The sequence below is a fragment of the Phyllobates terribilis genome, unplaced genomic scaffold (assembly GCF_046119375.1).
Source record: "Phyllobates terribilis strain yellow unplaced genomic scaffold, ASM4611937v1 Scaffold_97__1_contigs__length_5976380, whole genome shotgun sequence".
Lineage (NCBI taxonomy): Eukaryota > Metazoa > Chordata > Amphibia > Anura > Dendrobatidae > Phyllobates > Phyllobates terribilis.
In genome coordinates, this window is record NW_027362857.1 from 3,604,045 (window position 1) to 3,628,184 (window position 24,140).

Genomic DNA, 24,140 nt, shown 5'->3' on the forward strand with positions numbered 1-24,140 from the left:
CCATGCTCTGTGCCATGTATTGTTTCCTTTTTTAAAGCTACTTGCTCATTTTTTTTTCTTTTTTCTCCCTTTGGTTTTGCTCTTTTGAGGCCTTGGTAAACATGCACCTATACTGCATGTTCATATATATATATATATTTTTTGCTGTCATTGCTAAGTAGCGTGTGGCCTGCCTTTATATGAGCTGGACAGTGTATGTGAACTTGAAATGGGCCAGATGCTATTGCGTCGGGAGGGCGGTGAAATTGCCCTGTGACGTCTCCCCCGTCTCTGCTCCTTCTCCCCCTCTGCCTCCCTGTGTGCTGTGTTTTGGTGTCCTGTGCTCGGTGTTTTGAGCTGTGTGCCTCATGTGCTCTCCCCCCGTCTGCTCTCTCACACACACTCCCAGGTCCTCCACGGTCGTCGCTGTATTCTGGGCGGCTGACGGTCTGGGCTGACGTAGCGTACATGTACCTACCGTATCATACGTGTACGTTATGGTAAGCTCAGACCAATGAAAGGAAGCATCCGGCGCTCAATCAGAGGGAGTATCCGGCACCCAATCAGAGGGACGGCTGTAACATCATGTGCCGACGTTACCTGCTGGTCTGTGATTGGCTGGCGGCTGCTTCCTGTGATTGGGCGGAGCTTACCGTAATGTACGGGACGCTGCATGTAGGGTACAGCAGCGGAGAGAGACCGGCGGTCGGGCGGAATCCAGCGCGGAGCCACAGAGCACCGATGAGTGTGTGTGTTCTGGCGGGTCTGCCATTGGCATGGGGTTATTTGGTGGTGGATCCAGCGGCGACCCCAGGGGCGGCTCTGGCAGCGGTGGCGTCTCTGGCGGTGTGTCTGGCTGTGCTTGCAGCAGCGTTTGAAGTGGCGGGTGCAGCCAGGGTGTCCTGTGCCATCTTGGGGCACTCATGTGCTTCCTGCCGGGCATGGCCGCGGTGCCTTATGGGATTCGTGCACCGCGCGAATTGCCAATTATGTAAGTAGATAGCCTCCCATTGCTTAGTGTTCTTGATTGTCTCTGTGGCCACACTCTCCTCCGTAGTGTAAAAACATGGCAGCAGCGCAAGTGCGTATGCTCGCTGGGTTATGTCGTCATCTTTGCATCTGTGTCAGTGATGGTGCATCGGAGACCAGAGCTGTGGAGTCAAAGTCGGAGTCAATTTTGGTGGAGTCGGTATAAAAAGGACCGACTCAGACTCCAAAAATATATAATAAATTGGGTACGGTAGTTCAATGCAATATTTTCAAATTATTATGTTCTACATATCTTGATTGTTACAATAATGATTAAAAGGCTTATGTTCACATGATGCTAGAATAAATGTATCACCTAAACATCAGCAATGTAGGAAGGAGTCAGAGTCATGGAGTCGGAGTCAGTGCTTTGGCTTACCGACTCCACAGCCCTGGAGACGGCCAGGCAAGTGGCGCTGCTGCAGTTGTGGGCGCCTTTCCCAGAATTTCACGCAGTATCCTAGATGCCAAATTGCAGCATCGGTATCCAGGATCGTGCATCTTCCTAACAATAATGCATGTTGCAGCAGCCTCCAAGATGCATTATCAGTAGGAATAGATATATTCAGATGCTGAATATGGAGAAATATTTTCTATTAACACTACCCCACCACTATACCAGAGAAGCAAACAAAACCATCTCAAACTTTTATTTAAAACATTTTATTTACTGGAAAAAGTAATGAGGCAGAGGGCAAAAACATTTAGTACCAAAAAGAAATAAATTCATATATGTACTTTTGTAAAAACAAAGGAAAGAAATTCTGCATGAATGAGCCTTGTCATTTATTCATAACTCTGTCAATCCAGCACAAATGCCATCCAGACAGGACATCCACATTTGGAAATCTCAATCCCCTTTATTTGCCAAGAAACATCTAAAGGAGTTATTGAAGTCTCCAACGCTTGGTTACCTAAATAGAAAAAAATAAATAATATAATAAATATATATTAGATGGTGGCCCGCTTCTAACGCATCGGGTATTCTAGAATATGTATGTAGGCTGCTGGGGTGTATATAGAGGCTGCTGAGCTGTATATAGAGGCTGCTGGGGTGTATATATAGAGGCTGCTGAGTTGTATATAGAGGTTGCTGGGGTATATATATAGAGGCTGCTGGGCTGTATATAGAGGCTGCTGGGCTGTATATAGAAGCTGCTGGGCTGTATATACAGGCTGCTGGGCTGTATATAGAGGCTGCTGAGCTGTATATAGAGGCTGCTGAGCTGTATATAGAGGCTGCTGGGGTGTATATAGAGGCTGCTGGGGTGTATATAGAGGCTGCTGGGGTGTATATAGAGGCTGTTGGGGTGTATATAGAGGCTGCTGAGCTGTATATAGAGGCTGCTGGGGTGTATATAGAGGTTGCTGGGGTGTATATATAGAGGCTGCTGGGCTGTATATAGAGGCTGCTGGGGTGTATATAGAAGCTGCTGGGCTGTATATAGAGGCTGCTGGGCTGTACATAGAGGCTGCTGGGCTGTACATAGAAGCTGCTGGGCTGTATATAGAGGCTGCTGAGCTGTATATAGAGGCTGCTGGGGTATATATAGAGGCTGCTGGGCTGTATATAGAGGCTGCTGAGCTGTATATAGAGGCTGCTGAGCTGTATATAGAGGCTGCTGAGCTGTATATAGAGGCTGCTGGGCTGTATATAGAGGCTGCTGGGCTGTATATAGAGGCTGCTGGGGTGTATATAGAGGCTGCTGGGGTGTATATAGAGGCTGCTGGGGTGTATATAGAGGCTGCTGAGCTGTATATAGAGGCTGCTGGGGTGTATATAGAGGTTGCTGGGGTGTATATATAGAGGCTGCTGGGCTGTATATAGAAGCTGCTGGGCTGTATATAGAGGCTGCTGAGCTGTATATAGAGGCTGCTGGGGTATATATAGAGGCTGCTGGGCTGTATATAGAGGCTGCTGGGGTGTATATAGAGGCTGCTGGGCTGTATATAGAGGCTGCTGGGCTGTATATAGAGGCTGCTGGGGTATATATATAGAGGCTGCTGGGCTGTATATAGAGGCTGCTGGGCTGTATATAGAGGCTACTGGGCTGTATATAGAAGCTGCTGCGCTGTATATAGAAGCTGCTGGGCTGTATATAGAGGCTGCTGGGCTGTATATAGAGGCTGCTGAGCTGTATATAGAGGTTGCTGGGGTGTATACATAGAGGCTGCTGGGCTGTACATAGAGGCTGCTGGGGTGTATATAGAGGTTGCTGGGGTGTATATAGAGGCTGCTGGGGTGTATATAGAGGCTGCTGGGGTGTATATATAGAGGCTGCTGGGCTGTATATAGAGGCTGCTGCTGGGCTGTATATAGAGGCTGCTGGGCTGTATATAGAGGCTGCTGGGCTGTATATATAGAGGCTGCTGGGCTGTATATAGAGGCTGCTGGGCTGTATATAGAGGCTGCTGGGCTGTATATAGAGGCTGCTGGGGTGTATATAGAGGCTGCTGGGCTGTATATAGAGGCTGCTGGGCTGTATATAGAGGCTGCTGGGCTGTATATAGAGGCTGCTGGGCTGTATATAGAGGCTGCTGGGGTGTATATAGAGGCTGCTGGGGTGTATATAGAGGCTGCTGGGCTGTATATAGAGGCTGCTGCTGGGGTCTATATAGAGGCTGCTGGAGTATATATAGAGGCTGCTGGAGTGTATATATAGAGGCTGCTGGGGTGTATATAGAGGCTGCTGGGGTGTATATAGAGGCTGCTGCTGGGCTGTATACAGAGGCTGCTGGGCTGTATATAGAAGCTGCTGGGGTGTATATAGAGGCTGCTGCTGGGCTGTATACAGAGGCTGCTGGGCTGTATATAGAAGCTGCTGGGCTGTATATAGAGGCTGCTGGGCTGTATATAGAGGCTGCTGGGCTGTATATAGAGGCTGCTGGGCTGTATATAGAGGCTGCTGGGCTGTATATAGAAGCTGCTGGGCTGTATACAGAGGCTGCTGGGCTGTATATAGAAGCTGCTGGGCTGTATATAGAGGCTGATGGGCTTGTATATAGAAGCTGCTGGGCTGTATATAGAGGCTGCTGCTGGGCTGTATATAGAGGCTGCTGCTGGGCTGTATATAGAGGCTGCTGCTGGGCTGTATATAGAGGCTGCTGCTGGGCTGTATATAGAGGCTGCTGCTGGGCTGTATATAGAGGCTGCTGCTGGGCTGTATATAGAGGCTGCTGCTGGGCTGTATATAGAGGCTGCTGCTGGGCTGTATATAGAGGCTGCTGCTGGGCTGTATATAGAGGCTGCTGCTGGGCTGTATATAGAGGCTGCTGCTGGGCTGTATATAGAGGCTGCTGGGGTGTATATAGAGGCTGCTGGGGTGTATATAGAGGCTGCTGCAGTATATATAGAGGCTGCTGCAGTATATATAGAGGCTGCTGGGGTGTATATAGAGGCTGCTGGGGTGTATATAGAGGCTGCTGGGGTGTATATAGAGGCTGCTGGGGTGTATATAGAAGCTGCTGGGGTGTATATAGAAGCTGCTGGGGTGTATATAGAAGCTGCTGGGGTGTATATAGAAGCTGCTGGGCTGTATATAGAAGCTGCTGGGCTGTATATAGAGGCTGCTGGGCTGTATATAGAGGCTGCTGGGCTGTATATAGAGGCTGCTGGGGTGTATATAGAAGCTGCTGGGGTGTATATAGAAGCTGCTGGGCTGTATATAGAGGCTGCTGGGCTGTATATAGAGGCTGCTGGGCTGTATATAGAGGCTGCTGGGCTGTATATAGAGGCTGCTGCTGGGGTCTATATAGAGGCTGCTGGAGTATATATAGAGGCTGCTGCTGGGGTCTATATAGAGGCTGCTGCTGGAGTATATATAGAGGCTGCTGGGCTGTATATAGAGTCTGCTGCTGGGGTGTATATAGAGGCTGCTGGAGTATATATAGAGGCTGCTGCTGGGGTGTATATAGAGGCTGCTGGGCTGTATATAGAAGCTGCTGGGGTGTATATAGAGGCTGCTGGAGTATATATAGAGGCTGCTGGAGTATATATAGAGGCTGCTGCTGCTGGGCTGTATATAGAGGCTGCTGGGCTGTATATAGAAGCTGCTGGGCTGTATATAGAGGCTGCTGGGGTGTATATAGAGGCTGCTGGGGTGTATATAGAGGCTGCTGGGGTGTATATAGAGGCTGCTGGGGTGTATATAGAGGCTGCTGCTGGGCTGTATACAGAGGCTGCTGGGCTGTATATAGAAGCTGCTGGGCTGTATATAGAGGCTGATGGGCTTGTATATAGAAGCTGCTGGGGTGTATATAGAGGCTGCTGCTGGGCTGTATATAGAGGCTGCTGGGCTGTATATAGAGGCTGCTGGGCTGTATATAGAGGCTGCTGGGGTGCATATAGAGGCTGCTGGGGTGCATATAGAGGCTGCTGGGGTGCATATAGAGGCTGCTGGGGTGCATATAGAGGCTGCTGGGGTGCATATAGAGGCTGCTGCAGTATATATAGAGGCTGCTGGGGTGTATATAGAGGCTGCTGGGGTGTATATAGAGGCTGCTGGGGTGTATATAGAGGCTGCTGGGGTGTATATAGAAGCTGCTGGGGTGTATATAGAAGCTGCTGGGGTGTATATAGAAGCTGCTGGGGTGTATATAGAAGCTGCTGGGGTGTATATAGAGGCTGCTGGGGTGTATATAGAGGCTGCTGGGCTGTATATAGAGGCTGCTGGGGTGTATATAGAGGCTGCTGGGGTGTATATAGAAGCTGCTGGGCTGTATATAGAGGCTGCTGGGCTGTATATAGAGGCTGCTGGGCTGTATATAGAGGCTGCTGGGCTGTATATAGAGGCTGCTGCTGGAGTATATATAGAGGCTGCTGGAGTATATATAGAGGTTGCTGGGCTGTATATAGAGGCTGCTGCTGGGGTCTATATAGAGGCTGCTGCTGGAGTATATATAGAGGCTGCTGGGCTGTATATAGAGTCTGCTGCTGGGGTGTATATAGAGGCTGCTGGAGTATATATAGAGGCTGCTGGAGTATATATAGAGTCTGCTGCTGGGGTGTATATAGAGGCTGCTGGGCTGTATATAGAAGCTGCTGGGGTGTATATAGAGGCTGCTGGAGTATATATAGAGGCTGCTGGAGTATATATAGAGGCTGCTGGAGTATATATAGAGGCTGCTGCTGCTGGGCTGTATATAGAGGCTGCTGGGCTGTATATAGAAGCTGCTGGGCTGTATATAGAGGCTGCTGGGCTGTATATAGAGGCTGCTGGGGTGTATATAGAGGCTGCTGGGGTGTATATAGAGGCTGCTGGGGTGTATATAGAGGCTGCTGGGCTGTATATAGAAGCTTCTGGGGTGTATATAGAGGCTCCTGCTGCTGGGCTGTATATAGAAGCTGCTGGGCTGTATATAGAGGCTGCTGGACTGTATATATAGAAGCTGCTGGGCTGTATATAGAAGCTGCTGGGCTGTATATAGAAGCTGCTGGGCTGTATATAGAGGCTGCTGCTGGGCTGTATATAGAGGCTGCTGCTGGGCTGTATATAGAGGCTGCTGCTGGGCTGTATATAGAGGCTGCTGCTGGGCTGTATATAGAGGCTGCTGGGCTGTATATAGAGGCTGCTGCTGGAGTGTATATAGAGGCTGCTGGAGTGTATATAGAGGCTGCTGGGATGTATATAGAAGCTGCTGGGCTGTATATAGAGGCTGCTGGACTGTATATATAGAAGCTGCTGGGCTGTATATAGAGGCTGCTGCTGGGCTGTATATAGAGGCTGCTGCTGGGCTGTATATAGAGGCTGCTGGGCTGTATATAGAGGCTGCTGCTGGAGTGTATATAGAGGCTGCTGGAGTGTATATAGAGGCTGCTGGGCTGTATATAGAAGCTGCTGGGCTGTATATAGAGGCTGCTGGACTGTATATATAGAAGCTGCTGGGCTGTATATAGAAGCTGCTGGGCTGTATATAGAAGCTGCTGGGCTGTATATAGAGGCTGCTGCTGGGCTGTATATAGAGGCTGCTGCTGGGCTGTATATAGAGGCTGCTGGGCTGTATATAGAGGCTGCTGCTGGAGTGTATATAGAGGCTGCTGGAGTGTATATAGAGGCTGCTGGGCAGTATATAGAGGCTGCTGGGCTGTATATAGAGGCTGCTGCTGGGGTGTATACAGAGGCTGCTGCTGGGGTGTATACAGAGGCTGCTGCTGGGCTGTATATAGAGGCTGCTGGGCTATATATAGAAGCTGCTGGGCTGTATATAGAGGCTGCTGGGCTGTATATAGAGGCTGCTGGGCTGTATATAGAGGCTGCTGGGCTGTATATAGAGGCTGCTGGGCTATATATAGAAGCTGCTGGGGTGTATATAGAGGCTGCTGGGCTGTATATATAGAGGCTCCTGCTGCTGGGCTGTATATAGAAGCTGCTGGTGTGTATATAGAGGCTGCTGGGCTGTATATAGAGGCTGCTGGGGTATATATAGAGGCTCCTGCTGCTGGGCTGTATATAGAGGTTGCTGGGCTGTATATAGAAGCTGCTGGTGTGTATATAGAGGCTGCTGGGCTGTATATAGAGGCTGCTGGGGTATATATAGAGGCTCCTGCTGCTGGGCTGTATATAGAGGCTGCTGCTGGGCTGTATATAGAGGCTGCTGCTGGGCTGTATATAGAGGCTGCTGCTGGGGTGTATATAGAGGCTGCTGGGGTGTCTATAGAGGCTGCTGGGCTGTCTATAGAGGCTGCTGGGCTGTCTATAGAGGCTGCTGGGCTGTCTATAGAGGCTGCTGCTGGGCTGTCTATAGAGGCTGCTGCTGGGCTGTCTATAGAGGCTGCTGCTGGGCTGTCTATAGAGGCTGCTGCTGGGCTGTCTATAGAGGCTGCTGCTGGGCTGTCTATAGAGGCTGCTGCTGGGCTGTCTATAGAGGCTGCTGCTGGGCTGTCTATAGAGGCTGCTGCTGGGCTGTCTATAGAGGCTGCTGCTGGGCTGTCTATAGAGGCTGCTGCTGGGCTGTCTATAGAGGCTGCTGCTGGGCTGTCTATAGAGGCTGCTGCTGGGCTGTCTATAGAGGCTGCTGCTGGGCTGTCTATAGAGGCTGCTGCTGGGCTGTCTATAGAGGCTGCTGGGCTGTATATAGAGGCTGCTGGGCTGTATATAGAAGCTGCTGGGCTGTATATAGAAGCTGCTGCTGGGCTGTATATAGAGGCTGCTGCTGGGCTGTATATAGAGGCTGCTGGGGTGTATATAGAGGCTGCTGGGCTGTATATAGAGGCTGCTGCTGGAGTGTATATAGAGGCTGCTGGAGTGTATATAGAGGCTGCTGGAGTGTATATAGAGGCTGCTGGGCAGTATATAGAGGCTGCTGGGCTGTATATAGAGGCTGCTGGGCTATATATAGAAGCTGCTGGGGTGTATATAGAGGCTGCTGGGCTGTATATATAGAGGCTCCTGCTGCTGGGCTGTATATAGAAGCTGCTGGTGTGTATATAGAGGCTGCTGGGCTGTATATAGAGGCTGCTGGGGTATATATAGAGGCTCCTGCTGCTGGGCTGTATATAGAGGTTGCTGGGCTGTATATAGAAGCTGCTGGTGTGTATATAGAGGCTGCTGGGCTGTATATAGAGGCTGCTGGGCTGTATATAGAGGCTGCTGGGGTATATATAGAGGCTCCTGCTGCTGGGCTGTATATAGAGGCTGCTGCTGGGCTGTATATAGAGGCTGCTGGGGTGTATATAGAAGCTGCTGGGCTGTATATAGAGGCTGCTGCTGGGCTGTCTATAGAGGCTGCTGGGCTGTATATAGAGGTTGCTGGGGTGTATATAGAAGCTGCTGGGCTGTATATAAAGGCTGCTGGGCTGTATATAGAGGCTGCTGGGCTTGTATATAGAAGCTGCTGGGGTGTATATAGAGGCTGCTGCTGGGGTGTATATAGAGGCTGCTGCTGGGGTGTATATAGAGGCTGCTGGGGTGTATATAGAAGCTGCTGGGGTGTATATAGAAGCTGCTGGGGTGTATATAGAAGCTGCTGCTGGGGTGTATATAGAGGCAGCTGCTGGGCTGTTTATAGAGGCTGCTGCTGGGCTGTTTATAGAGGCTGCTGCTGGGCTGTATATAGAGGCTGCTGCTGGGCTGTATATAGAGGCTGCTGCTGGGGTGTATATAGAGGCTGCTGCTGGGGTGTATATAGAGGCTGCTGCTGGGGTGTATATAGAGGCTGCTGCTGGGGTGTATATAGAGGCTGCTGCTGGGGTGTATATAGAGGCTGCTGCTGGGGTGTATATAGAGGCTGCTGCTGGGGTGTATATAGAGGCTGCTGCTGGGCTGTATATAGAGGCTGCTGCTGCTGGGCTGTATATAGAGGCTGCTGCTGCTGGGCTGTATATAGAGGCTGCTGCTGCTGGGCTGTATATAGAGGCTGCTGCTGCTGGGCTGTATATAGAGGCTGCTGCTGCTGGGCTGTATATAGAGGCTGCTGCTGCTGGGCTGTATATAGAGGCTGCTGCTGGGCTGTATATAGAGGCTGCTGCTGCTGGGCTGTATATAGAGGCTGCTGCTGCTGGGCTGTATATAGAGGCTGCTGCTGCTGGGCTGTATATAGAGGCTGCTGCTGCTGGGCTGTATATAGAGGCTGCTGCTGCTGGGCTGTATATAGAGGCTGCTGCTGCTGGGCTGTATATAGAGGCTGCTGCTGCTGGGCTGTATATAGAGGCTGCTGCTGCTGGGCTGTATATAGAGGCTGCTGCTGCTGGGCTGTATATAGAGGCTGCTGCTGCTGGGCTGTATATAGAGGCTGCTTCTGGGCTGTATATAGAGGCTGCTGCTGGGCTGTATATAGAGGCTGCTGCTGGGCTGTATATAGAGGCTGCTGCTGCTGGGCTGTATATAGAGGCTGCTGCTGGGGTGTACTGACCAGAAAATGTGACTGCCTCAGCCAATCACAGGCCATAGTTAACCGGATTTACCCAAAGTCCATTTTCCCTAAACTGGGTAAATCCAGTTAATTTGTAGCATATAGCGCAGGCGGTAACCGAAGTCCATTCTTCCCCAATCCGGTGAACATCTGCACTATATGATACTACTTAACCGCATTTACTCAAAATTAAGGGAGTTTGTCATTTTTTAGACACTGGGTCACTGCCCCCCTGTGCTGGATCTGTCCCCACAGTGTTCGCTTTTTGACCTACATCCCACATGCTTGCTCTCACCACCACCAGCAGCCAAGTCCCAGCTGGCCAGGGGGGACGACACCACCACCAGCAGCCGCGTCCCAGCTGGCCAGGGGGGAAGACACCACCACCAGCAGCCGCGTCCCAGCTGGCCAGGGGGGAAGACACCACCACCAGCAGCCGCGTCCCAGCTGGCCAGAGGGGACGACACCACCACCCGCGTCCCAGCTGGCCAGGGGGGACGACACCACCACCAGCAGCCGCGTCCCAGCGGGCCAGGGGGGACGACACCACCATCAGCAGCCGCGTCCCAGCTGGCCAGGGAGGGGGGGGGGGGGGACACCACCCCCAGCAGTCGTGTCCCAGCTGGCCAGGGGAGGGAGTGGGGGGGAGGGACACCTCCACCAACAGCCGCGTCCCAGCTGGCCAGGGGGGACGACACCACCACCAACAGCCGCGTCCCAGCGGGCCAGGGGGGACGACACCACCACCAGCAGCCGCGTCCCAGCCGGCCAGGGGGAAGACGGTCTCTGCTGGCTCACACCATACACATACACACATATACATATATACTCAAACCAAGGAAGAAGAGGGTAGCCGGGTTGCGTTATACTACTTAACCAGAATTACTCAAAATGAAGGGACTTTGTCGTTTTTTAGACCCTGGGTCACTCCCACTGTCAGAGGTGCGGGCATCCAGGTGTCCGGAATAGGGGGTGCGGGCATCCAGGTGTCCGGAGTGGGGTCAATAAACTTTGGGTACATCCGGTTAACATCTGCACCATGTTCTGCTAAGTAAAGGGATTAGGGTGAATAAACTTTGGGTACATCCGTTTAACATCTGTACCATGTTCTGCTAAGTAACGGGATTAGGGTCAATAAACTTTGGGTACATCCGGTTAACATCTGCACCATGTTCTGCTAAGTAACGGGATTAGGGTCAATAAACTTTGGGTACATCCGGTTAACATCTGCACCATGTTCTGCTAAGTAACCGGATTTACTCAAAATGAAGGGACTTTGCCATTTTTTAGACCCTGGGTCACTCCCACTGTCAGAGGTGCGGGCATTCAGGTGTCTGTCCCCGGTGGTCAGGGGGGGCCACACCACCACCAGCAGCCGCGTCCCAGCTGGCCAGGCGGGACGACACCACCAGCAGCCGCGTCCCAGCTGGCCAGGGGGGACACCACCACCAGCAGCCGCGTCCCAGCTGGCCAGGGGGGACACCACCACCAGCAGCCGCGTCCCAGCTGGCCAAGGGGGACACCACCACCAGCAGCCGCGTCCCAGCTGGCCAGGGGGGACGACACCACCACCAGCAGCCGCGTCCCAGCTGGCCAGGGGGGACGACACCACCACCAGCAGCCGCGTCCCAGCGGGCCAGAAGGGACGACACCACCACCAGCAGCCGCGTCCCAGCGGGCCAGGAGGCACGACACCACCACCAGCAGCAGCGTCCCAGCGGGCCAGGAGGCACGACACCACCACCAGCAGCAGCGTCCCAGCGGGCCAGGGGGGACGACACCACCACCAGCAGCAGCGTCCCAGGGAGGACGACACCACCACCAGCAGCCGCGTCCCAGCGGGCCAGGGGGGACGACACCACCACCAGCAGCCGCGTCCCAGCGGGGACGACACCACCACCAGTAGCCGCGTCCCAGCGGGGACGACACCACCACCAGCAGCCGCGTCCCAGCGGGGACGACACCACCACCAGCAGCCGCGTCCCAGCGGGGACGACACCACCACCAGCAGCCGCGTCCCAGCGGGGACAACACCACCAGCAGCAGCCGCGTCCCAGCGGGCCAGGGGGGACAACACCACCAGCAGCAGCCGCGTCCCAGCGGGCCAGGGGGGACAACACCACCACCAGCAGTCGCGTCCCAGCTGGCCAGGGGGGACGACACCACCACCAGCAGCCGCGTCCCAGCAGGCCAGAGGTGACGACACCACCACCAGCAGAAGCGTCCCAGCTGGCCAGATGGGACGACACCACCACCAGCAGCCGCGTCCCAGCTGGCCAGAGGGGACGACACCACCACCAGCAGCCGCGTCCCAGCGGGCCAGGGGGGACGACACCACCACCAGCAGCCGCGTCCCAGCGGGCCAGGGGGGAGGACACCACAACCAGCAGCCGCGTCCCAGCGGGCCAGGGGGGACGACACCACCACCAGCAGCCGCGTCCCAGCGGGCCAGGGGGGACGACACCACCACCAGCAGCCGCGTCCCAGCGGGGACGACACCACCACCAGCAGCCGCGTCCCAGCGGGGACGACACCACCACCAGCAGCCGCGTCCCAGCGGGGACGACACCACCACCAGCAGCCGCGTCCCAGCGGGCCAGGGGGGACAACACCACCACCAGCAGCCGCGTCCCAGCGGGCCAGGGGGGACGACACCACCACCAGCAGCCGCGTCCCAGCGGGCCAGGGGGGGGCGACACCACCACCAGCAGTCGCGTCTCAGCTGGCCAGGGGGGACGACACCACCACCAGCAGCCGCATCCCAGCAGGCCAGAGGTGACGACACCACCACCAGCAGAAGCGTCCCAGCTGGCCAGACGGGACGACACCACCACCAGCAGCCGCGTCCCAGCTGGCCAGAGGGGACGACACCACCACCAGCAGCCGCGTCCCAGCGGGCCAGGGGGGACGACACCACCACCAGCAGCCGCGTCCCAGCGGGCCACGGGGGAGGACACCACAACCAGCAGCAGCGTCCCAGCGGGCCAGGGGGGACGACACCACCACCAGCAGCCGCGTCCCAGCGGGACGACACCACCACCAGCAGCCGCGTCCCAGCTGGCCAGGCGGGACGACACCACCACCAGCAGCCGCGTCCCAGGTGGCCAGGCGGGACGACACCACCACTAGCAGCCACGTCCCAGCTGGCCAGTGTGTGCGACACCACCACCAGCAGCCAAGTCCCAGCTGGCCAGGGGGGACGACACCACCACCAGCAGCCGCGTCCCAGCTGGCCAGGCGGGACACCACCACCAGCAGCCGCGTCCCAGGTGGCCAGGCGGGACGACACCACCACTAGCAGCCACGTCCCAGCTGGCCAGTGGGTGCGACACCACCACCAGCAGCCAAGTCCCAGCTGGCCAGGGGCGGCGACACCACCACCAGCAGCCGCGTCCCAGCTGGCAAGGCGGGACGACACCACCACCAGCAGCCGCGTCCCAGCCGGCCAGGGGGGAGACCGTCTCTGCTGGCTCACGCCATACACATACACACATATACATATATACTCAAACCAAGGAAGAAGAGGGTAGCCGGGTTGCGTTATACTACTTAACCAGAATTACTCAAAATGAAGGGACTTTGTCATTTTTTAGACCCTGGGTCACTCCCACTGTCAGAGGTGCGGGCATTCAGATGTCTGTCCCAGCTGACCAGGGGGGGCGACACCACCACCAGCAGCCGCGTCCCAGCTGGCCAGGGAGGACACCACCACTAGCAGCCGCGTCCCAGCTGGCCGGGAGGGGGGGGTGGGATACCACCACCAGCAGCCGCGTCCCAGCTGGCCGGGAGGGGGGGGGGGGGGATACCACCACCAGCAGCCGCGTCCCAGCTGACCAGGGGGGACGACACCACCACCAGCAGCCAAGTCCCAGCTGGACAGGGGGGACGACACCACCACCACCAGCCAAGTCCCAGCTGGCCAGGGGGGACGACACCACCACCACCAGTCAAGTCCCAGCTGGCCAGGGGCTGGCCAGGGGGGACACCACCACCAGCAGCCGCGTCCCAGCGGGCCAGGGGGAACGACACCACCACCAGCAGCCGCGTCCCAGCTGGCCAGGGGGGATGACACCACCACCAGCAGCCGCGTCCCAGCTGGCCAGGGGGGGGAGACACCACCACCAGCAGCCGCGTCCCAGCTGGCCAGGGGGGACGACACCACCACCAGCAGCCGCATCTCAGCGGGCCAGGGGGGACGACACCACCACCAGCAGCCGCGTCTCAGCTGGCCAGGGGGGATGACACCACCACCAGCAGCCGCGTCCCAGCTGGCCAGGAGGACGGCCTCTGCTGGCTCACGCCATACACATACACACATATAAATATATACTCAAACCAAGGAAGAAGAGGATAGCCGGGTTGCGTTATCATGGAGGCTGGTGAGCCGCGTCTCCACAATGCTTCGTTATCTAACTGAAGAAAAAAAAAAGGGAAATTAATTTGCCATAATATAAATATATAATGATACAATAAATACATATAAGACCACCAGCAGCCGCGTCCCAGCTGGCCAGGGGGGACGACACCACCACCAGCAGCCGCGTCCCAGCTGGCCAGGGGGGACGACACCACCACCAGCAGCCGCGTCCCAGCTGGCCAGGGGGGACGACACCACCACCAGCAGCCGCGTCCCAGCTGGCCAGGGGGGACGACACCACCACCAGCAGCCGCGTCCCAGCTGGCCAGGGGGGACGACACCACCACCAGCAGCCGCGTCCCAGCTGGCCAGTTGGGACATACACAAAGAAACACACATACATATGGAGTAACGCACACAGGAGGAAGACAGCACACATATATATATATATATATCTTAGATGGTTGCCCGATTCAAACGCATCGGGTATTCTAGAATATGTATGTAGTTTATTTATGAAGATTTAAGAATAATGCAATACATGCGGGCGTGCGGCGGTGTCTGCTTGCGGCGGTGTAGGTGTGCAGTGGTGTGTGTGAGCGGTGGTGTGGTTGTGTCTGTCACCCTGTGGCTTTGTACTCCTGTAGCTGTGTCCCTCTGTAGCTGTGTCCCCCTGTGCCTGCTGTTTCCCCCGTGTGCGGTGTCTGTCTGTACCTGCTCCCCATGTCCCCCTGTCTCTGGCTCTCCCCCGTGTCCCCCTGTCTCTGCCTGTGGCCCATATCCCCCTGTCTCTGGCTGTCCCCCTGTCTCTGCCTGTGGCCTATATCCCCCTGTCTCTGGCTGTCCCCCATGTCCCCCTGTCTCTGACTGTCCCCCGTGTCCCCCTGTCTCTGGCTGTGGCCCATATCCCCCTGTCTCTGGCTGTCCCCCGTGTCCCCCTGTCTCTGGCTGTGGCCCATATCCCCCTGTCTCTGGCTGTCCCCCGTGTCCCCCTGTCTCTGGCTGTCCCCCGTGTCCCCCTGTCTCTGGCTGTCCCCCGTGTCCCTCTGTCTCTGGCTGTCCCCCAGTCTCTGGCTGTCCCCCGTGTCCCCCTGTGGCTATGGCTGTCCCCCGTGTCCCCCTGTGTCTCTGACTGTCTCCCGTGTCCCCCTGTGTCTCTGGCTGTCCCCATGTCCCCCTGTGTCTCTGGTTGTCCCCATGTCCCCCTGTCTCTGGCTGTCCCCCTGTCTCTGGCTGTCCCCCTGTCTCTGGCTGTCCCCCGTGTCCCCCTGTGTCTCTGGCTGTCCCCCGTGTCCCCCTGTCTCTGGCTGTCCCCCTGTCTCTGGCTGTCCCCCTGTCTCTGGCTGTCCCCCATGTCCCCCTGTGGCTCTGCTGCAGGCACCACCCCCCATCCTCTGCTCCTGTCCTGTGTGCCTCTGTGTCCCTCTAGCCTCGTCCTCTGGCCCTGTCCTGTGTGGCCCTGTGCCCCCGTCTCTGGCTGTCCCCCGTGTCCCCCTGTCTCTGGCTGTCCCCCGTGTCCCCCTGTCTCTGGTTGTCCCCCGTGTCCCCCTGTCTCTGGCTGTCCCCCAGTGTCTGCCTGTCCCCCTGTGGCTATGGCTGTCCCCCATGTCCCCCTGTCTCTGGCTGTCCCCCTGTCTCTGGCTGTCCCCCGTGTCCCCCTGTCTCTGGCTGTCCCCCTGTCTCTGGCAGTCCCCCGTGTCCCCCTGTCTCTGGCTTCCCCCGTGTCCCTCTGTGGCTATGACTGTCCCCCATGTCCCCCTGTGGCTATGGCTGTCCCCCATGTCCCCCTGTGGCTATGGCTGTCCCCCATGTCCCCCTGTGTCTCTGGCTGTGCCTCATGTCCCCCTGTGTCTCTGGCTGTCCCCCATGTCCCCCTGTGTCTCTGGCTGTCCCCCATGTCCCCCTGTGTCTCTGGCTGTCCCCAGTGTCCCCCTGTGTCTCTGGCTGTCCCCAGTGTCCCCCTGTCTCTGGCTGTCCCCAGTGTCCCCCTGTCTCCCGTGTCCCCCTGTCTCTGGCTGTCCCCCTGTCTCTGGCTGTCCCCCTGTCTCTGGCTGTCCCCCGTGTCCCCCTGTCTCTGGCTGTCCCCCGTGTCCCCCTGTCTCTGGCTGTCCCCCGTGTCCCCCTGTGGCTATGGCTGTCCCCATGTGGCTATGGCTGTCCCCCATGTCCCCCTGAGTCTCTGGCTGTCCCTCATGTCCCCCTGTGTCTCTGGCTGTCCCTCATGTCCCCCTGTGTCTCTGGCTGTCCCCCATGTCCCCCTGTGTCTCTGGCTGTCCCCCATGTCCCCCTGTGTCTCTGGCTGTCCCCCATGTCCCCCTGTGTCTCTGGCTGTCCCTCATGTCCCCCTGTGTCTCTGGCTGTCCTCCATGTCCCCCTGTGTCTCTGGCTGTCTCCCATGTCCCCCTGTGTCTCTGGCTGTCCCCCGTGTCCCCCTGTCTCTGGCTGTCCCCCGTGTCCCCCTGTGTCTCTGGCTGTCCCCCATGTCCCCCTGTGTCTCTGGCTGTCCCCCATGTCCCCCTGTGTCTCTGGCTGTCCCCCGTGTCCCCCTGTATCTCTGGCTGTCCCCCGTGTCCCCCTGTGTCTCTGGCTGTCCCCCGTGTCCCCCTGTGTCTCTGGCTGTCCCCCTGTATCTCTGGCTGTCCCCCATGTCCCCCTGTATCTCTGGCTGTCCCCATTGTCCCCCTGTGGCTCTGGCTGTCCCCCACGTCCCCCTGTCTGTCCCCCATGTCCCCCTGTCTGTCCCCCATGTCCCCCTGTCTCTGGCTGTCCCCCTGTATCTCTGGCTGTCCCCCATGTCCCCGTGTCTCTGGCTGTCCCCCATGTCCCCCTGTGTCTCTGGCTGTCCCCCATGTCCCCCTGTCTCTGGCTGTCCCCCATGTCCCCCTGTATCTCTGGCTGTCCCCCAGTCTCTGGCTGTCCCCCATGTCCCCCTGTCTCTGGCTATCCCCCGTGTCCCCCTGTGTCTCTGGCTGTCCCCCGTGTCCCCCTGTCTCTGGCTGTCCCCCGTGTCCCCCTGTGTCTCTGGCTGTCCCCCGTGTCCCCCTGTGTCTCTGGCTGTCCCCCATGTCCCCCTGTGTCTCTGGCTGTCCCCCGTGTCCCCCTGTGTCTCTGGCTGTCCCCCGTGTCCCCCTGTGTCTCTGGCTGTCCCCCGTGTCCCCCTGTGTCTCTGGCTGTCCCCCGTGTCCCCCTGTGTCTCTGGCTGTCCCCCGTGTCCCCCTGTGTCTCTGGCTGTCCCCCGTGTCCCCCTGTGTCTCTGGCTGTCCCCCGTGTCCCCCTGTGTCTCTGGCTGTCCCCCGTGCCCCACTGTGTCTCTGGCTGTCCCCCGTGTCCCCCTGTCTCTCTGGCTGTCCCCAGTGTCCCCCTGTATCTCTGGCTGTCCCCCATGTCCCCCTGTGTCTCTGGCTGTCCCCAGTGTCCCCCTGTGGCTCTGGCTGTCCCTCATGTCCCCCTGTCTGTCCCCCATGTCCCCCTGTCTCTGGCTGTCCCCCGTGTCCCCCTGTGTCTCTGACTGTCCCCCTGTGTCTCTGGCTGTCCCCCGTGTCCCCCTGTATCTCTGGCTGTCCCCCATGTCCCCCTGTGTCTCTGGCTGTCCCCAGTGTCCCCCTGTGGCTCTGGCTGTCCCTCATGTCCCCCTGTCTGTCCCCCATGTCCCCCTGTCTCTGGCTGTCCCCCGTGTCCCCCTGTGGCTCTGGCTGTCCCTCATGTCCCCCTGTCTGTCCCCCATGTCCCCCTGTCTCTGGCTGTCCCCCGTGTCCCCCTGTGTCTCTGACTGTCCCCCATGTCCCCCTGTGTCTCTGGCTGTCCCCCGTGTCCCCCTGTGTCTCTGACTGTCCCCCATGTCCCCCTGTGTCTCTGGCTGTCCCCCGTGTCCCCCTGTGTCTCTGGCTGTCCCCCTGTCTCTGGCTGTCCCCCTGTATCTCTGGCTGTCCCCCATGTCCCCCTGTGTCTCTGGCTGTCCCCAGTGTCCCCCTGTGTCTCTGGCTGTCCCCCATGTCCCCCTGTGTCTCTGGCTGTCCCCCATGTCCCCCTGTGTCTCTGGCTGTCCCCCATGTCCCCCTGTGTCTGGCTGTCCCCCATGTCCCCCTGTATCTCTGGCTGTCCCCCATGTCCCCCTGTATCTCTGGCTGTCCCCCATGTCCCCCTGTATCTCTGGCTGTCCCCAGTGTCCCCCTGTGTCTCTGGCTGTCCCCCGTGTCTCTGGCTGTCCCCCTGTATCTCTGGCTGTCCCCCGTGTCCCCCTGTGTCTCTGGCTGTCCCCCGTGTCCCCCTGTGTCTCTGGCTGTCCCCCGTGTCCCCCTGTGTCTCTGGCTGTCCCCCTGTATCTCTGGCTGTCCCCCGTGTCCCCCTGTGTCTCTGGCTGTCCCCCGTGTCCCCCTGTGTCTCTGGCTGTCCCCCGTGTCCCCCTGTCTCTGGCTGTCCCCCTGTATCTCTGGCTGTCCCCCATGTCCCCCTGTGTCTCTGGCTGTCCCCCATGTCCCCATGTGTCTCTGGCTGTCCCCCGTGTCCCCCTGTCTCTGGCTGTCCCCCATGTCCCCCTGTGTCTCTGGCTGTCCCCCGTGTCCCCCTGTCTCTGGCTGTCCCCCGTGCCCCCTGTCTCTGGCTGTCCCCCGTGTCCCCCTATCTCTGGCTGTCCCCCATGTCCCCCTGTGTCTCTGGCTATCCCAAGTGTCCCCCTGTGTCTCTGGCTGTCCCCCATGTCCCCCTGTCTCTGGCTGTCCCCCATGTCCCCCTGTATCTCTGGCTGTCCCCCATGTCCCCCTGTGGCTCTGGCTGTCCCCCGTGTCTCTGGCTGTCCCCCGTGTCCCCCTGTATCTCTGGCTGTCCCCCGTGTCCCCCTGTGTCTCTGGCTGTCCCCCGTGTCCCCCTGTGTCTCTGGCTGTCCCCCATGTCCCCCTGAGTCTCTGGCTGTCCCTCATGTCCCCCTGTGTCTCTGGCTGTCCCTCATGTCCCCCTGTGTCTCTGGCTGTCCCCCATGTCCCCCTGTGTCTCTGGCTGTCCCCCATGTCCCCCTGTGTCTCTGGCTGTCCCCCATGTCCCCCTGTGTCTCTGGCTGTCCCTCATGTCCCCCTGTGTCTCTGGCTGTCCTCCATGTCCCCCTGTGTCTCTGGCTGTCTCCCATGTCCCCCTGTGTCTCTGGCTGTCCCCCGTGTCCCCCTGTCTCTGGCTGTCCCCCGTGTCCCCCTGTGTCTCTGGCTGTCCCCCATGTCCCCCTGTGTCTCTGGCTGTCCCCCATGTCCCCCTGTGTCTCTGGCTGTCCCCCGTGTCCCCCTGTATCTCTGGCTGTCCCCCGTGTCCCCCTGTGTCTCTGGCTGTCCCCCGTGTCCCCCTGTGTCTCTGGCTGTCCCCCTGTATCTCTGGCTGTCCCCCATGTCCCCCTGTATCTCTGGCTGTCCCCATTGTCCCCCTGTGGCTCTGGCTGTCCCCCACGTCCCCCTGTCTGTCCCCCATGTCCCCCTGTCTGTCCCCCATGTCCCCCTGTCTCTGGCTGTCCCCCTGTATCTCTGGCTGTCCCCCATGTCCCCGTGTCTCTGGCTGTCCCCCATGTCCCCCTGTGTCTCTGGCTGTCCCCCATGTCCCCCTGTCTCTGGCTGTCCCCCATGTCCCCCTGTATCTCTGGCTGTCCCCCAGTCTCTGGCTGTCCCCCATGTCCCCCTGTCTCTGGCTATCCCCCGTGTCCCCCTGTGTCTCTGGCTGTCCCCCGTGTCCCCCTGTCTCTGGCTGTCCCCCGTGTCCCCCTGTGTCTCTGGCTGTCCCCCGTGTCCCTGGCTGTCCCCCATGTCCCCCTGTGTCTCTGGCTGTCCCCCGTGTCCCCCTGTGTCTCTGGCTGTCCCCCGTGTCCCCCTGTGTCTCTGGCTGTCCCCCGTGTCCCCCTGTGTCTCTGGCTGTCCCCCGTGTCCCCCTGTGTCTCTGGCTGTCCCCCGTGTCCCCCTGTGTCTCTGGCTGTCCCCCGTGTCCCCCTGTGTCTCTGGCTGTCCCCCGTGTCCCCCTGTGTCTCTGGCTGTCCCCCGTGCCCCACTGTGTCTCTGGCTGTCCCCCGTGTCCCCCTGTCTCTCTGGCTGTCCCCAGTGTCCCCCTGTATCTCTGGCTGTCCCCCATGTCCCCCTGTGTCTCTGGCTGTCCCCAGTGTCCCCCTGTGGCTCTGGCTGTCCCTCATGTCCCCCTGTCTGTCCCCCATGTCCCCCTGTCTCTGGCTGTCCCCCGTGTCCCCCTGTGTCTCTGACTGTCCCCCTGTGTCTCTGGCTGTCCCCCGTGTCCCCCTGTATCTCTGGCTGTCCCCCATGTCCCCCTGTGTCTCTGGCTGTCCCCAGTGTCCCCCTGTGGCTCTGGCTGTCCCTCATGTCCCCCTGTCTGTCCCCCATGTCCCCCTGTCTCTGGCTGTCCCCCGTGTCCCCCTGTATCTCTGGCTGTCCCCCATGTCCCCCTGTGTCTCTGGCTGTCCCCAGTGTCCCCCTGTGGCTCTGGCTGTCCCTCATGTCCCCCTGTCTGTCCCCCATGTCCCCCTGTCTCTGGCTGTCCCCCGTGTCCCCCTGTGGCTCTGGCTGTCCCTCATGTCCCCCTGTCTGTCCCCCATGTCCCCCTGTCTCTGGCTGTCCCCCGTGTCCCCCTGTGTCTCTGACTGTCCCCCATGTCCCCCTGTGTCTCTGGCTGTCCCCCGTGTCCCCCTGTGTCTCTGACTGTCCCCCATGTCCCCCTGTGTCTCTGGCTGTCCCCCGTGTCCCCCTGTGTCTCTGGCTGTCCCCCTGTCTCTGGCTGTCCCCCTGTATCTCTGGCTGTCCCCCATGTCCCCCTGTGTCTCTGGCTGTCCCCAGTGTCCCCCTGTGTCTCTGGCTGTCCCCCATGTCCCCCTGTGTCTGGCTGTCCCCCATGTCCCCCTGTATCTCTGGCTGTCCCCCATGTCCCCCTGTATCTCTGGCTGTCCCCCATGTCCCCCTGTATCTCTGGCTGTCCCCAGTGTCCCCCTGTGTCTCTGGCTGTCCCCCGTGTCTCTGGCTGTCCCCCTGTATCTCTGGCTGTCCCCCGTGTCCCCCTGTGTCTCTGGCTGTCCCCCGTGTCCCCCTGTGTCTCTGGCTGTCCCCCGTGTCCCCCTGTGTCTCTGGCTGTCCCCCTGTATCTCTGGCTGTCCCCCGTGTCCCCCTGTGTCTCTGGCTGTCCCCCGTGTCCCCCTGTGTCTCTGGCTGTCCCCCGTGTCCCCCTGTCTCTGGCTGTCCCCCTGTATCTCTGGCTGTCCCCCATGTCCCCCTGTGTCTCTGGCTGTCCCCCATGTCCCCATGTGTCTCTGGCTGTCCCCCGTGTCCCCCTGTCTCTGGCTGTCCCCCATGTCCCCCTGTGTCTCTGGCTGTCCCCCGTGTCCCCCTGTCTCTGGCTGTCCCCCGTGCCCCCTGTCTCTGGCTGTCCCCCGTGTCCCCCTATCTCTGGCTGTCCCCCATGTCCCCCTGTGTCTCTGGCTATCCCAAGTGTCCCCCTGTGTCTCTGGCTGTCCCCCATGTCCCCCTGTCTCTGGCTGTCCCCCATGTCCCCCTGTATCTCTGGCTGTCCCCCATGTCCCCCTGTGGCTCTGGCTGTCCCCCGTGTCTCTGGCTGTCCCCCGTGTCCCCCTGTATCTCTGGCTGTCCCCCGTGTCCCCCTGTGTCTCTGGCTGTCCCCCGTGTCCCCCTGTGTCTCTGGCTGTCCCCCGTGTCCCCCTGTGTCTCTGGCTGTCCCCCTGTATCTCTGGCTGTCCCCCGTGTCCCCCTGTGTCTCTGGCTGTCCCCCATGTCCCCCTGTGTCTCAGGCTGTCCCCCATGTCCCCCTGTGTCTCAGGCTGTCCCCCATGTCCCCCTGTGTCTCTGGCTGTCCCCCGTGTCCCCCTGTCTCTGGCTGTCCCCCGTGTCCCCCTATCTCTGGCTGTCCCCCATGTCCCCCTGCATCTCTGGCTGTCCCCCATGTCCCCCTGTGGCTCTGGGTGTCCCCCATGTCTCTGGCTGTCCCCCGTGTCCCCCTGTATCTCTGGCTGTCCCCCATGTCCCCCTGTGTCTCTGGCTGTCCCCCGTGTCCCCCTGTCTCTGGCTGTCCCCCGTGTCCCCCTGTGGCTCTGGGTGTCCCCCGTGTCCCCCTGTCTCTGGCTGTCCCCCGTGTCCCCCTGTGGCTCTGGCTGTCCCCCGTGTCCCCCTGTGGCTCTGGCTGTCCCCCGTGTCCCCCTGTGGCTCTGGCTGTCCCCCGTGTCCCCCTGTGTCTCTGGCTGTCCCCCTGTATCTCTGGCTGTCCCCCGTGTCCCCCTGTGTCTCTGGCTGTCCCCCGTGTCCCCCTGTCTCTGGCTGTCCCCCGTGTCTCCCTGTCTCTGGCTGTCCCCCGTGTCCCCCTGTCTCTGGCTGTCCCCCGTGTCCCCCTGTCTCTGGCTGTCCCCCGTGTCCCCCTGTCTCTGGCTGTCCCCCGTGTCCCCCTGTGTCTCTGGCTGTCCCCCGTGTCCCCCTGTGTCTCTGGCTGTCCCCCGTGTCCCCCTGTCTCTGGCTGTCCCCCTGTCTCTGGCTGTCCCCCGTGTCCCCCTGTCTCTGGCTGTCCCCCGTGTCCCCCTGTGTCTCTGGCTGTCCCCCGTGTCCCCCTGTGTCTCTGGCTGTCCCCCGTGTCCCCCTGTCTCTGGCTGTCCCCCGTGTCCCCCTGTCTCTGGCTGTCCCCCGTGTCCCCCTGTCTCTGGCTGTCCCCCTGTCTCTGGCTGTCCCCCTGTCTCTGGCTGTCCCCCTGTCTCTGGCTGTCCCCCGTATCCCCCTGTCTCTGGCTGTCCCCCGTGTCCCCCTGTGGCTCTGCTGCAGGCACCACCCCCCGTCCTCTGCTCCTGTCCTGTGAGCCTCTGCGTCCCTCTAGCCTCGTCCTCTGGCCCTGTCCTGTCCTGTGTGGCCCTGTGTCCCCCCTGTTGTGGTCCTTTGCCCCAGTCCTGTTGGGACATAGGATCGTTGAGTGTACCTAAGTTAAGGATGACAGCAGCCGGCGGGTATCCGCGGCTGCCATTTTGTTCAGTCTCAGCCAATCCGGGAAGGCAGGAAGGGAGAGTTCCGTTCTCCCGCGGAGGCTCTTGGGAGCTGTAGTTCTCCAGGCACTGTCACTGACTCTTCTGGCCTGGGCGTGGACTACATCTCCCAACATGCTGTGCGGCCGCGGCCTCAGCCAGGCAGCTGGCTTCCCAGTAGCGTCACGTCCTCCCGCCCCCAGCCATTCACACAGCGACGGGGAAAGGAGATAACAGTGCAGGCTGGAACATAGAGCTGGCGCCCCCCCTCGCCCACGGCCATTCTACATTGTGCTCCGGACGGGGTCACAAGCAGTTCACACTGTACACGGCCCACCACATCGAGCCCGCAGCCCGTGCGCGTCCCCTACCGGCCGTTCACATATTGTACATGGCACCATGAGTGACAAGCCAGCCGGCTCCGAGTCAAACACCCGGACCCCGCCCCCGCCGTGCAACATCCCCGTTTTACGCGATTTGAGGGTCTTTTTAAGTACTTTTATTGCGGCGGCCATCATCCGGGGGAGGGGCTGATGATACCACACGCACTTAAAACTCAATCTGCAGGAAAAAAGTCACTGACCCCGTTTTTCACATGAAATTCGCAAAATAAAAATAAGCGTACGTGCGGACGCGCCTCCGTTCAGCGCAGCGTCCGTTATCACGCTGAATTACGCCAAAAACCGTGAACTTTATCGTTTTTTTGGCGCGCTTATTTCGTCGCCCGTTCCTCCGCGCCTCCGTTCAGCGCAGCATCCGTTATCACGCTGAATTACGCCAAAAACCGTGAACTTTATCGTTTTTTTGGCGCGCTTATTTCGTCGCCCGTTCCTCCGCGCCTCCGTTCAGCGCAGCGTCCGTTATCACGCTCATCGGACGAATTACAGCAAAAAAACGTAAACTTTCTCTATTTTTGAGCGCACTTTTTTTTCCACCCCATTGGCC

The 24,140-nt window shown here is 59.2% G+C and overlaps 1 long non-coding RNA gene across 1 annotated transcript; it reads right to left on the reverse strand.

Annotated features, from left to right (window-relative positions):
- Positions 1-1,763: 1,763 nt before the first annotated feature.
- Positions 1,764-23,243, reverse strand: LOC141198557 (uncharacterized). Its single transcript, XR_012270489.1, has 3 exons — positions 23,153-23,243; positions 14,195-14,271; positions 1,764-1,922 (listed from the first exon to the last, which is right to left on the reverse strand). It is a non-coding gene; the product is annotated as an uncharacterized lncRNA (long non-coding RNA).
- Between the last annotated feature and the right edge of the window lie 897 nt (positions 23,244-24,140).